This window comes from Panthera pardus, unplaced genomic scaffold (genome assembly GCF_024362965.1).
Source record: "Panthera pardus isolate Hobbes unplaced genomic scaffold, ASM2436296v1 HiC_scaffold_20, whole genome shotgun sequence".
In the NCBI taxonomy this organism is placed as follows: domain Eukaryota; kingdom Metazoa; phylum Chordata; class Mammalia; order Carnivora; family Felidae; genus Panthera; species Panthera pardus.
Genome location: NW_026526766.1, coordinates 51037288 through 51051017, shown reverse-complemented (window position 1 = coordinate 51051017; position 13730 = coordinate 51037288). Strand labels below are relative to the sequence as shown.

The 13730-nt window shown below is 36.6% G+C and overlaps 1 protein-coding gene across 6 annotated transcripts in view; it reads left to right on the top strand.

Moving 5' to 3' along the window:
* LINGO2 (leucine rich repeat and Ig domain containing 2) overlaps nucleotides 1–13730 on the top strand; it is a 1147525-nt gene that overhangs the window by 946456 nt on the left and 187339 nt on the right. Inside the window, exon 7 of one of the 6 annotated variants that reach the window (XM_019424192.2) lies at nucleotides 3904–3991. The exons of the other annotated variants lie outside the window; for them this stretch is intronic. The gene's annotated coding sequence lies outside the window, so the exon portion shown is untranslated. The remainder of the gene's footprint in view (nucleotides 1–3903; nucleotides 3992–13730) is intronic. 6 annotated transcript variants of the gene reach the window in all.

The window sequence follows — 13730 nt, the reverse complement described above, 5'->3', positions numbered from 1 at the left end:
CAGTCAAAGAGAAGAGTTTCAAGCTTGGAATGACATATGCTGGACTCCAGGAGTTGGCATCTGCCCCAAGCCCCTGTTTCCGCAGTCCATGAATGCATGTGAGCTATAGGCCATAGGCAAAAGGCAGTATTTCAGCCAGTATTCTTTTCCTTAACATTCATTTGTAGAAGATGAAAAAGCAAGACATTTCTGTCAGACTGAAAAAAAGGAGTTGGAGCTAGAAGAAAGCTTCAGGGGAAAAAAAAATTTAAAGAAATTCATGCCTAAAGACAATGAATTGAAGCCAGACCATACATTTTCATCACTGCAAACCCTTGGAACTCCTTTCTCTATCCTTCCCTAAAATTTCTCTCCAAAGCTCCTTTTTCTGCCTGTAAATGTGTTAGTTTTATTATGGATTTATGTTAAAAGGATTAATGTATTTCCATCACAGAAACATTCAGCATGTAGGTTAAGATTACCTCAATGTTAAGATGTTTACAATGAAAATAATACTACTTTCTGCTTTGTAGGCTTCTTGTATGAACTCTGTGAGATAATGCAGGGAAAGTGCTTAGCACAGTACCTGGTGAATACTCAGTAACGTCAGATATAGCAGTGGCAGCTGATGCCATGGTGTAGATGCTGTTTTCACTGCATTTCAGCCATCAGAACTTCACAGGAACCAGAGCTGTGTTTTTGGGTTTGTTTGTTTGTTTGTTTTTTGGTCACAGCAATGCTGGAATTGGGAGAGCAGAAACATGACAACAAATTATTGAGTAGGGAAACTCCAGTACATATGGGGATAGTATGAAATCCCTGCAGTCCTGGATTTTAGGACTTCTGTCCATGCCTGTAGTTTCTTTATCTTTTACCCTCCAAGCCTCCCATCCTCTGTGACGCCTGCAACAACCCCTTTCCATGCTCTCATGGGGTTTTAGGGTAGGTGGAGGATTTTTCAGGTACAGCCTCCACCCTGCTCAAGCATGCTTCTAATTAAAACTGTTCTGGTTGCGAGAAGCAGGAGTTTGAAAGGTATCTAATAAGGAATAAAGAGCTTGTTAATGAAGGACATCCTAAATCTCTGCCTCTTTTCTGCATGTTTGTTCCATTCACTTCCTTATAGACTTGGTGTTTGTTTCCTCATAGTCTCTGCCCCCACCCCTCTCTCCTATTTCAGGTTGTGCTTGGTTTTGGTTTACTGTGGTGACGATGGTCTTGCTTCTTGTTACAGTAGAAATAGGAAACTAACAGACCACCCCTTTCAGAAGTAGGGGCAGTCATTAGAGGTTGTTAATGCCAGCCACCTTCCTCCATAATCTTAGGAATCTCAATGAAATCAAAAGTAGTTTCTTGGGACACCTAGGTGGCTCAGTTGCGCATCTGACTTGATTTTGGCTCAGGTCATAATCTCATGGTTTTGTGGGTTTGAGTCCCATGCCGGGCTCTGCACTGACAGTGTGGACCCTGCCTGGGATTCTCTCTCTCTCTCTCTCTCTCTCTCTCTCTCTCTCTCTCTCTCTCTCTCTCTTTTTTCTCTCTCTTTCTTCCCCTCCCCACTTACATTCTCTCTGCCTCTCTCAAAATAAATAAAGAAACTTAAGAAAAATTTTAAGTAGTTTCTCAGAATTTAGGGACTTCTTGTCTTACATATTCTAGCTTTTTTTCTGTCTCTGAATAGGCTGAACAATAGCCACTAGGTTCTTCTATGTCGGTAGAAGCTGACTTTGTTTCTTGAGAGTAATAATAACAGCTACTTCATGTTTGTGAAGATTAATTTAGATATGACATAAACTTAAAGTGACTTATAACACTGTCTGGCACACAGTAAATGCCAGTTATCAGCACACTACCAATAAGAAATGAAATCTTGATGGTTGCTGAGACAAGTGACTAGATTGAATGAAGTCTAAAGGCCGTGTACTTGTAGAACATCTTTTGTACCTCAAATGTTTCCATACATGTCACTCCTTCAGGCTTCACAACAACATGGCAGGATGTATTATCTCTATCTTATAGATGAGCACTGAGAATGTAAATAACTTTACTTGCCCAAAAGTGGGAGTGTCAAAACTAGACTTCAAATGTAGGTCATCTGGCTTAAACAGCAAGCCTCTTTGTAGGTCATTGTGCAGACTCTTGCAGTGCAACAAACCACTAGTCCCTAGAGCACTGCCCACATGCCTAATGCATGACATTTTAAAAGCTGATAATGGATGTAAAAAAGCTGGGAAACACTTGAACATAAAAGCACTGAGTTTGTGAACATCTGTCAGAGATTCACTAAATAGGCATATTGCTATGGAATGAATTGTGTTTCCCTAAAATTCATGTGTTGAAGCCCTATCCCCCATGTGACTGTATTTAGAAATAGGACCTATGAGGAGGAGATAAAGGTTAAATGAGGTCATAAGTTTGAGCCCTAACTCGATAGGGCCTGTGTCCTTATAAGAAAAGGAAGAGACACCAGAGTTCTCTCTTTTTCTTCACCGTTGAGGTGAGAAGGCAGCTGACTATGAGCAAGGAAAAGAATCCTTACCAGGAACCAAATAAGCCTGCATCTTGATCTTGGACTTCTCAGTCTTCAGAATTATGAGAAAATAAACTTCTGTTAGTTAAGTCAATCAGTCTGTGGTATCTGGTTATGGCAGACTGACTGGACTAAGACACACTTATCATACTGGCATCTCCTCTCTTCCTCTTGGTACAGTTACTCTGTTTTTTTTTCTTCTTTCGACTTCAGGTATTTCAGTCGGTGTTCCTATAAATATGAAACACTATTTCTCATTTCATATCTAGCACACCTGCATTCATTCCAACATTTTTTTGACAGTAAAACCTGTGTTGCATGACAGAGATGCAAAATTAGGAATAGACCCCGAGCATTATGATAGAGCTTCCAGAGTAAAAATGTAGGATGTGTGTATGTGTCTGTGTGTGTGTGTGTCTGTGTGCACATGCATGTATGTGTGTGAGATATATGAGCAAGATGAAGAAGACGAAAGGGTGACTTAAGAGGCAGAATTAACATCAGAGGTTGAACAGAATACAATGTCTGTTTACTTCAGGCTAAGGGCAAAACACAACGCTCTTGGGTGAAGCCAAGGGAAAGAAAGGAACAAGGGCTTAATAAAGGTAGTAGGAAAAAAGGTCCGGAAAGTTGTCTTCTGCCCTTCTAGACAATTTCTTTCCTAGACTAACACCTGATATGATATCTTTTCTGGCTCCTACAAAAGATACTTCTACATCCTGATGCTTCAGATAGTTGACACAACAGAACCAGGGTCCCTCCCCAGTTCTGCTGTTTAGCCTTGAAGCTCCATGCATGCACAATGATACTTAGAGAAGCAATCCACACTTGTGAGCACTTAAAGGAGAACAGATAGAAAGGTTCAGCTATGGAACTTTTCTAGGAGCTAATCTTACTTTGCAAATAACCTATTTACCACTGGAAGGCATCAATGGATTTATTATTCCTTCTTTCTTGAACTACAAATTTTTTCTTTTGTTCTGGGGAAGGGCATGCACTATCATCAGATTTTCTATGCTTCTTCCCACCCTTAATGCCACTATGTAGGTTGAGTCCACTATCACCTAATGCCAAGTTAACTATTGCTAGTATCCACATTCCAATCATTCTCTCCAACATTACAGATATGATCTTGTGACTCCCTATGTAAAACCCTTCAGTGACTCTCGCTTGTCCTCTGCATCAAGTCCTTTATGTTCAGGGTGTCCTAAAATACCCTGTAAACTTCCGCTACCCTCAAATATTTACAGTTCCCATAAGGTAGCAAGCTCTCCCTTATCATCAGTTACTTTGCACATGCTGTTCTCTCTGCCTTTCCTCACCTGGGTAGCTCTAATATTCAAGTCTTCATTTAGCTATTACCCCATCTCAATTAGCTTGTCTTCATTTCACAGCAGAGGAGGAAATTCCTGTGTTTCCAGAACACCCAGAACTTTCATCACATTGGAGTAGGATTGTCTGTTTATTTCCAGTCACTAGAAGGTGGGTACTGATGGCAGAGACTATTATTGTCCATTGTTCATTGTAGTGTTCATTATGTTCACCCCAACCGATGTCCTTTCCTTGCCTCGCCTATATGTTAAAACACTCTGCTGGCTGCTTATTTGTTAATTCATTCAAACATTCATTCAGATGTATGTATTTAATACCAGGTATATGTCTGGAACTGTTGAAATCGCTGGGGATTCAGCAGTGAACATAACAGAAAGTAATTCTTGCCCTCATGGAGCTTGGATTGTTATGGGGCTAAGGCAGATAATAACCAAAAGCAGTAATTAAAATATAGAAGATATAGATAAGATAGGGAGTGCTGATAGGTGGAGAGGGGCACAATCTTAAATAAGATGATCAGTAAAGGCCTCACTGAAAAGATGACATTTGAGCAAAGCATATAAGAAAATTAGATTTGTGTTCGGGGGAAAAAAAGCAATCCAGACAGAAAGAATTCCAGAGCAAAGTTCATGCTATGATTTCTCTCACTTGGTAAATAAATAAACAAAACAAAGCAGATAACTCATTTTTTACCTCACTCTCCCTTCCAGCTGCCGTTTCATCTTTCAGTTCTGGCTTCCATATTGTATAGTCTATGTCCTTAACTATATATTACATATATTTATTTATTTGCCTCATGTCAGTCCCCCTAATAAATTGCAAGCCCCATAAAGACAGGGATATTGTCTATTTTATTCATTGCTACATTATCACAATCTATAATCAGAATCTAGAATGGTGCCTAGACACAATAGGCAGTTGATTAATAATTTTTGAATGGATAAAATAATGAATAATTTTGAAAGAATCAATAAGTTAGAACCCCTATACTTATTATATGTTATTATTAAATATATTTTCTTCTGGGGTTTTTTTCCCCAGTAAGTCTTAATTTCTAAAAGCTTCATTTTGGCTTCTGGACTACTATATTTCAAATACAATGAAAATAAATCTTTTATACAAAAAAAAATTGCCCTTTACTGTCTCTCACCAACTCTACTTATTTTAAAGAATATTCCAATGTTAGCCAAAAAAAATTAGTGTATGGGTAATGGCTGATCTGGTATTTTTTTTTTCTGTGTGCTGCTGCCTCAACTCTATGGAAGAATGAGTTAAATTTTCAAAATATACAAATCAAAAATAAGGGGGGCAGTTGGGTGCCCCAGTCGGTTAAGCCTCCAACTCTTGATCTCAGCTCAGGTCTTTGTCTCAGGGTCGTGAGTTCAAGCCCTACATTGGGCTGGATGCTGGGCATGTAGACTACTTAAAAAAATAATAATAAGGAAAATAATAAAGCTCTTCATATCCTTTAAGACATGATTACAAAATGTTAGTGCATATATGAGTCATAGAAGTTTGTATTTTTTTTGTTTTGTTTGGACAGGGTATTTTGTTTGCCTGTTAAAAGCTTGAAAGAATTGAACTCATAGATGCAGATATATAGTTCTTATTTATTTATTTATACATTATTTTATATCTTGCATTATATATTAATTTTATTTATTTATTTATTTATTTATTTATTTAATATGAAATTTATTGTTAAATTGGGTTTGTATACAACACCCAGTGCTCATCCCAAAGGTTCCCTTCTCAATGCCCATCACCCACTTTCCCCTCCCTCCCACCCCCCATCAACCCTCAGTTTATTCTCAGTTTTTGAGAGTCTCTTATGGTTTGCCTCCCTCCCTCTCTAACTTTTTTTTTTCTTGTGGTTCATTTTTAAATGGGATAAGGTATGTCTCAAGGATAAGACATCTGAAGGAATACTGGGTGGCAAAACCACACATGGTTATTCTAATGTCGTTTGTGAGAACATCTCCTACTGTGTGCAGATGGAACTGACAGTTTATTTATTTATATTGTCCAAGTGTAGAGCATGTATATTCCCGTTGCTTTACTTTAGTGCAATTTAAGTCCCAGAAATCTTTAGGTCTTGGCTCCAACCATTCATATAATCACTTAAACTGGCTAGAAAAACCACCTCCTTACTCCTATGAAGAACTTTCCAAATGCATAGGGAAGGAGATGACTACTATGCCTAAACTAATTGTTTGCAAACCTGACTTTCTATTAGAGTCACCTGGGACATTTTTAAATCCATCAGATGCCAATTTGAACAATTTCTGCTTTAGCCATAATGGCATGAGCTACAACCAGACTTTTCTCTCACCATAATCAATTAGAAATCATTGACCATCTTTGGTGTTCAGTAGATACCCCAAAAGAGTCACATCCAAGTAGGTAAATAAACTAGCACAGACTAGTAGCAGAAGTAGTAGTAGTTATTCTTAATTTAGACAGGACTTGATAGAATCTAAAAGCCCATTTGTTTTTCCACCAGATAGAAGAACCCAAGTTTAGAATTTGGGAAAGAAAAAAAAAAGAAAGAAAGAAAAAAATTGCTAATACCATTGATTAGAGAAAACCCCATTAGATATTTGGGGGGGTGGGTGTCAAATTCTACAGTTCTGGAAAGCAACACTTATTCCATTCTCAAAATAAAATAAAAAACAAATCCATCTCCTGTGTCCTGCCTCATCTCAATAAATTATAATCACATTCTTTCTTTACTGTCTGCCACAAATGCCCTAAAGTCTTCCTGGGCATCCTTCTAACACCAAATAAAAATAAATCATCTCTCCATTGAACCACTGTGTTTGAATGCCCCACGGCTTCTAAACCTTTGTGAGTGCATGTGAGAGTGTTTTAGTATTGTGAAGTAGCAATTGTTCACAATAATAATTAATTCTTGATCCCTGTGAGATAGTTACTGCTCGAAGCATGTGCACCTTATTTCATTTAATCTTAACAACAAACACATGGGATGAGAACCCTTCTATATCTTTCTTTCCTCACTGAGGAAGCTGAGGTTGAGAGAGCTAGTAAGTAACAAAACCAAGAGTTATACACAAGCAGTCAGGCTCCAGAAAACAAATTTGTTGGATCCACTATATTGTGAGTACTTGGTTTCTTTTTCTTGTTTAGAAGCTCCTTGTAGACAAAAGCTATGTCTTTTTCATCTCCATATGCTCTGTACTTAGCACAATGTTTGGTTTATAGTTGGTTTGGGGGAGGGACATTTGTTAAATGAATAAATGCATGAAAATTATAAGTATGTTTTGGAAGGTGATGCCTAAAGGGTAAGAGGCATATTATTGATGTGTTTGGTGGTTTTGTGTTTGGTAAATAATAGTTCCATTGAATTGCTTTGATTTTTTTTTTTTAGACTATTCTCTTCGTTTTGTTTTCCCATTAGGCTGGGATTGTGAAGAAAAATAAAGTTTTTGATATATAAAATAGATTATGTTTTCAGAGCTAGCAAATTTAGTGATCAATTCTAATCATTAAGTATGAAATTCCTTCAGTATACTTAGATTTGGCAAATGGAGAGAGGAAAATAGTTAAAGTCATTGAAAAGAAGCCTTCCTCAGCTTTCTAGAGGAAAAAATGCCAGTTCAAAATGGATAAGGAAGAAATGGAAAACAATTATAGGTAAAACCACAAGCTTTATAGGCTCAATGATTTTTTTTTTTATTTTCATCATTCATTTTATCACATTTACTTTGCTTTCCCCTACACCTGAAAATGAATGGGGAGCGGCATGGTAATAATGTATTTGGGAATGCAGATTTTTTGGTTAGGCTACTGTATGACTTGAACAAAACTAAGCATCTTTTGTGTAAAACCAGGAGTAGTGGAAAGTAGATCCAAGAATTATCTCCCATCCTTTTTGTACTTGACCTTCCTCCACAATCAGACTCCTTAACCCCAAACTTTGGGCCCTGGATATCCCAATACATGTTATAGGGTCTCTGCAATGAAGTTCAACAAAGTAACAAGATTTAGTGTGCCATTAACAAAGAGTTAGCATGAAAGAGACCAATAAAATACTATTGATTCACTTCTGTTTTGAGCAAATGTTGTACAGTGAACTATAAAAAAACATTGTTCTTTAGAGAGATGGTAAACTTTATGACTGCACTTGTTCTTATTTTAGAAATCTGGGTTTGCACTCAAAGTAGCTTTGTCAAAATTAGAAAAACTAACAATGAAAAATTAAGAGGACTCCATGTCTACTTTCTTGTCCAAGAGATTAACTGGGAAGAAGACTGTCCCAGCCTAAGAGTTGCACAGGGATGAGGTTGGTGCTTCACTGTAGCGGAGTCCAAATGACTCTAGACAAAACTGTACCAAGGAACCTGTGGGTGTCAAACTCAAGTTGAAAGACATAATTGTTAGTGGAGGAGAAATGGCCAGCAATATTACATATGATGAGTGAAAGTCTTCTGTCAATATACTAACGAGACAGGGAGCAAAGGGCATATGGAACTGGGTCAGGAGAGTTGAGAGAGTTGCTCAAGATTTGGTGCTCATACCTACAGACAGGATGTCAAGAACTTATCCTGATGGTATGGTGCCTGCTAACCATGTATGTGGGAGTGGACCAGCCACCTCAAAGGCATAAAGCTATCCAGACACTTTGCCTATGTTACCTCCCTGATGGCTTTCCCGATTGCTGGATGTCAAGATGATTTTTTTGTGTGCTCTCAAGACATTTATTTGTCATGCTCCAGTGTAATTCATCATTATTCATCTTTTACCATAGAATGACTTTAGAAACAATTAATCTGGTTCAAAATTACAGCTTCCATACTTTTAAAGCTATGTATCATTGAGCAAATTACTTTGCATTTGTATTTTCATCTGTAAAACAGAGGTAATAAAAGTTTCCAAATCTCATAACATTTTTAAGGAAAGTTAATGATAAATACATGAGAAATTCTTAGAATTTTCTGGCAAATAGTAACATGAAAAATTATTTTTTATTAATATACTCATTATTATCATCTTATATTTTACCATAGTGCCTGACACATTGCCACTGATCTGTAAATATCCAGTGAATACAAATTCACTAGAATTTCATTCATGTGAATGAAATATCATGAATCCTAAGTTTATAAAGCATTTGCAGAGGTCAAAATATATACCTGTAGTTCAAATGAAAATGAACAATTTAGATAGGCACCAGATATTTCTTTACAGTTGTCACTTTTAATAACATTTACCTATGATACCACTAGTGAAATAGGGCTTCATTTTTTTTTTTTTTATTGAATTTAAGCAAAGAATAATTCCCAACATTTATTAAGTTTCCTTCCTGATTAATTTGACATTTTTGGCTTAGATAAAGATACAGGCAGAATCATTTCCTGAACAAATGAAAGCTGACCTCCTTGGTTGCAACTTGATCAATGTTACAAGTCAGGGCCAAACACATCTTAATTCCAGGCTGTTGTGGACTTTGTTACTTATACCAAGAAGTCAAATCAGTTGAACAATTGTTAATAGAGTTTTAATAAAATCCAGTGAATTGTAAATAGGCAAGTTGGAGCTTGTTTAGGCAGAAAATTGGGCTGTAGGATTGTGGTATGTGTGGTAATGATTATTGAATTAGGCAGACTCTGTAGTCCACAAAGGAAAAGTAACTATCCACCATGATCTGTACTCTTGATATTGTTGATGGATATTTGAACATGTATTTTTATTTTTATTTATTTTTGTCTTTAAGAACAAGTAAAAAAGTTATTGAGAGAAGCAACATATGGTACCATCACACATTACTTTTAGGCCTTGTGACTCACTTCTCCCGAATCTTACCATCTGAATTCAAAAGGTTATTTTGAGTGAATTTTAGACTCTTCTGTCCTTTGGAAAAATTTTAACCATAGCATTATTTCAAATATCTACCCGGCTGGCTCAATTGGTGGAGCATGCAACTCTTGATCTCAGGGTTGTAGGTTCAAGCCTTCCACTGGGTGTATAGATGACTTAAAAAAAAAGATTATTTCAAATATCTTTATGGTCTATTTAAAAAGGACAGAAAGAGTTTCAATTTACAACTCATTAATTTCAGGTTACATTAAGTATCTACTAATTTTAACCTCTTAGCCTGATGTTCCCCCTGTAGCTCAAAGTCTGTCTTACCTTTGACTATTGCTCTTTTCTTAACTACCAGTTAGCTCCAGATTATGTGGATGCCTCCTTTTCAATGTCTCTCAAATGTGTGGAATATTTATAATAAACTTATTAAAGTAATCTTTTGCCTCTGGTTTCTTGTCCCTCTAATTGGCCATACACATTTTTGCTAGAATTGTTTTCTGAAACATGAATATAAGTGTAACTTCCATCTCTAAAATTTCTGATGTATCTGTGTTGCCTAAAGAATAAAATCTAAACCTCTAAACCTGTTACTTAGAATGTTTCAGCACTTGGCCTTCCACAAGCAACTCCTGACACCTTATCCTCACCGGTGTTGAATCATGCACCAAAAGGTAGTCTCCCTGTCATTCTTCACCGTGCCATCCTGTATTTTTTGTTTAGTTAACATGCACCTCTCTAAGCCACATGTAAGCAATAGCTTCTATGGGCAATTGCTGGGATCCCAGAACCCCACCCAAACTGCCACCATCCAGTCATCTCCAGAGTAGAGAGTAATACATAAGAAGATACAAATAATGCAGAAAAAAAATATAAAATATCTTCCTGAAATGCAGAGTGCAATGTATAGTAAAGGAATGATTACATTTCATATTAAAATAAGCCATGTAGTAGACTTGTTACTGCTGTTGGATCTCCCTAGTATTCTGTCCTGCAGTGGGGAAAGGCTTACTCCGTGACTAAAGCCATGTGGTTCTGAGAGAATTTCTGTATTACACCATTTCTCTGCCTCAGTAGCTCCAGTTTGTTGATCTGCTGTGTATCTGACCCAAGCCAGGTGAATCAGGCTTTTCCTGTAATTTTTCAACCAGTTTCTGGAATTTAAGATGTCTTCCTTTATGCCAAAGGTAGAAGATGTGAGGTAAGGGAGCTAGCAGTTATTTGAGTAAGTGAGCTTTAGAGGTTGAAGCTTTATTAGATTCAAAGAGCAGAGGTGAGGATGAGGGGTTGGCTGTTTTGTTGTGGCATACTTAGAAAATTTTAAAAAATATGTATTTCAGGTATACAAGGTGATGTTTTGATATGCAAATAGAGTGAAATTATTGCTCTCAAACTAATTACCATATCACTTCATATAATTACGGTTTCTTTTGCATGTGTGTGTGTGTATACTAAGAACACTTAAGACCAACTCAATGAGCAAGTTTCAACTATTTAATACAGTTTTATTAACTATAATCACCACGTTGTACATTAGATCCCCAGAACTTATTCACGTTGTAGCTTGAAGTTTGTACCCTTTGACAAACATTTACTCCTTTCCCCTACCCTCCCAGCCCCTGGCAACCACCATTTTACTCTTTGCTTTTATAAGTTCAACATTTTTAAATCCCCCATATAAATGAGGTCATGGAGTATTTGTCTTTCTAGATCTGGTTTATTTCATTTAACATAATGTCTACCAAGTTCATCTATGTTGTTGCAAATGGCAAGGTTTCTTTTTTAAAGCTGAATAATATTCCACTGTGTATGTGTATATGTGTGTGTGTCTGTGAATATATATATTATGTTTCTTTATTCACCCACCCATGGACATTTAGGTTATTTCCATATCTTGGCTGTTATAAATAATGCTGTAATGGATATATGGGTGCAGATATCTCTGCAAGATACTGACTGCTTGTCCTTTAAATATTTGTCCAAAAGTGGTATTGATGAATCATATGGCAGCTCTATTTCTAATTTTTGAGGAGCCTCACCAACACTTGCTCTCTTTTGTCATTTTGATAATAGCCATTCTAACACATAATAGTGAAACATTTTGAGGAACACTGTTTTATGAAACTTTGGGAAAATTATGAATACTGTTTTTGGGTAAAGTTTAACTGGAAGGAATGAATTGTTAGTAGTGAATAAAATAGAAAATGCAAGTTTTTACAGAGATGTAATGAAATGGTGAAAACTGCCAAAGGTGAAAAGTTCTAAAGTAGCATTTGGTAATAGTCTCCCAGAATCTGCCTATGAGAGGAGATAAATGGTGTCTGAATTCTGCATCCTGGAAAGTTACTCTCTGCTAGCTGGTTGCTATTATACATGAATCCTTCTCGCTTGATTTGCAATATAAATGAAGGTGAGAAATTGTAATAATGGACTTCCTTTCTAGTTTGAGGAGGATTACCTGATTTTTGTCTCATGTTTTTTCATCAGCAAATGAGGATAATACTATCTTTTGGTTGGTACTGGTGCTGAATGATTTTTAATGAGTTTGTGTTTAAGTACTTTCACTTGCTTTCAATGAAAAATCATTAGTTGCACTTAAATGCTGTGTATTTTAATTGGCAAAATAACCTGGATAACAATATTCAAGTTCCCAGCCAACATTTTTTTGCTCTTAATGGTATTCATATCATCATGCATCCAAATGCCTTTTCTCTATACTTTAAGTCTCTTTTACCCCCAAGTGGTGCTGGGGGACTAGGGAACAATAGACTTTCCTTGAGAAATCTTAGGGCCCAAAGATATATTTATACAACTGAAAGCCTATTAGAAATTTCTCTATGTAAATATTATGCATTTATATTGTGATCTTAACCTTGCCTTCCATGTTCTTCAACCTTTGGCTGAACATTGGTCAAGCTATTGATGCAATGGATGAGATTCTGTGAGGCCAGATTTAAGTCCCCTTCTGCAAACACTGGAAAGATCAAAATTGGAAGATGGAATAACATCAAATACTGGTCGTGGGTATGAATGTCTAAAATGCTAGGAAGGGAAACAAAGGATAGTATCAAAGAGACTAATAAACTGGGGTATGGAGCCAAAAACCAGCAGTCAGTATGGTGCTTGACACTAAGTTCATTCGGTCATTCATTCATTCTTTCATACAGTAACCATTGTTAGATAGTGCCAGACACTGAAAGTACAATAATGAACAAAATATGAAAAATGTACCCCTCTTTAGAAACCATCATTAAATATTTGGTAAGTAAATGAATGGGTAGGGAAGAATGAATTAATTCACATTTGTAGAGTATCAAATCATAGATATGAAGAGCAAACAGTAGAAGTAAAGGTGTAACAGAAAAGACAAATTATAAAAAATAAATAAAAGACAAATACTGATTTTTGTCTTTATGGGACAATTTAGCCATGTGAATTGATGAGTAGAGCCTGATATAAAGGAACAGAAAAGTAGCAGATAATTAGGATGAAATTTTGTCCAATTACTGAACATTGGTGAGGCAACAAATAAGTTAGCACTAGAATTTTTTTCTCATTCCTTTTATTTTTTAATGTGATAGGTCTACAGGACCATCATCCCCTTTAATGAATGGGCCACTTCACAGAAATCACTGTAAGCCAGAGCCCTCTCTTGAGATACCACACGAGGTGGACACTATTTCTGTTGGACTCCAATAGACTCCGATCAGTGCAATTAATATCCTGACATGCTCAGTTCAGCAGATCTTCCCTGCCTCTTAGAACATTAGACAATGATCCTATTAACCTTAATGTCCTAGAGTAATTAATTTTTTTCACAATTGCTGTAGATTCCCTTTTATAAGGCAGCACATTCCCCGGAAGTTGTTAGGCACTCATAATATGATGTCAGCAATGAACCAACATCTCCCATTCAATGGGTCTGGGTTCAGAGCTTCCAGTCAGCTCTCTGTTTTGAACAAATATCAGTCACCTTTTCATAGTTAAAAAAAAAAATCTCAGTTACCCCACAACTGTAGGTAATAGGCTATCTTACAAGAGAGGACAAAGGAACTGTCTGTGTTCA